Source organism: Natrix helvetica (genome assembly GCF_964273705.1).
Source record: "Natrix helvetica genome assembly, chromosome: 14".
Classification (NCBI taxonomy): Eukaryota; Metazoa; Chordata; class Lepidosauria; order Squamata; family Natricidae; genus Natrix; species Natrix helvetica.
Genome location: NC_138564.1, coordinates 10564543 through 10565683, shown reverse-complemented (window position 1 = coordinate 10565683; position 1141 = coordinate 10564543). Strand labels below are relative to the sequence as shown.

Here is a 1141-nt window from a genome sequence, read left to right as displayed (position 1 = left end):
GGCCTCTGATTGGTGCGTTGGTGGGCGACCCGCGTTACGAAGTCCCGCCTGCGCGTTTGCGTACGCCGGGGATGGCTAGCCTCGCGGTCAATCCGGAGGCGGAAGGGAAAAGATGCTTCCGTAGAGAAACGAAACCGAAAATCTCAGAGTCGTCGCTTCTTCCGTTTTGAGAAGGCACTGTCGGGTTCGCTTAGTATCTTGGGCTTCCTTTTTTCGTTCAGGGTTCAGTTTTGGTATAAATATATGCAGTATGTATTTGTGCATATATGTGTTATGGATTATAATATATCGATGTATGGATGCGTATATAAATTTCTGCATATGTGTGTCCATGCATACAATATTTCTGAAACAATTTCATTATTAAGCAGTACGTATATTTGCACACTATACAGTACATATGGGTAATAATTAAGCATGTAATTCAGGGAACACGGGCTTGTAAAAAGTGTTTGTGTGTGTGTGCATATATTTCTGTGTTTGTGTATAAATAGATATATAATGATATACGATAGATAATAATAGAAATAGACAAATAATAATACATAGGTAGGTAGGTAGATATATAGATACAGGCAGACCAACCGACAGACAGACACAGATGGATGATATGGGTGGATGGATGGATAGATAAAATGTAGAGATGGATAGATAGATAGATAGATAGATAGATAGATAGATAGATAGATAGATAGATAGATAGATAGATAGATAGATAGATAGATAGATAGATAGATAGATAGATAGATAGATATACAGATGAGATAGATGGAGAGAGAGGGAGACGGGGTAATAGATTAGATAGATATATAGAGACAGATAGATGATAGATTCGAGAGAAATACGAAGAGCTAAATAGAGAGGTAGATGAGAGGATGTGTGTGTGTGTGTGTGTGTGTGTAGGTAGGTAGGTGGTAGGTAGGTAGGTAGGTAGAAAGATAGATGACAGATAGATGGATGGATGGATGGATGGATGGATGGATGGATGGATAGATGATAGATAGATAGATAGATAGATAGATAGATAGATAGATAGATAGATAGATAGATATGGATGGACGGATGATAGATGATAGACAGACAGAAATGTACCTACACCAATATATACAGATGCATATACAATTTCAGATCTATTTGTGTA

The 1141-nt window shown here is 37.9% G+C and overlaps 1 protein-coding gene across 1 annotated transcript in view; it reads right to left on the bottom strand.

The window, feature by feature from the left end:
• DRC10 (dynein regulatory complex subunit 10) overlaps nt 1-1141 on the bottom strand; it is a 48644-nt gene that overhangs the window by 34360 nt on the left and 13143 nt on the right. The gene's annotated exons all lie outside the window — the stretch shown is intronic.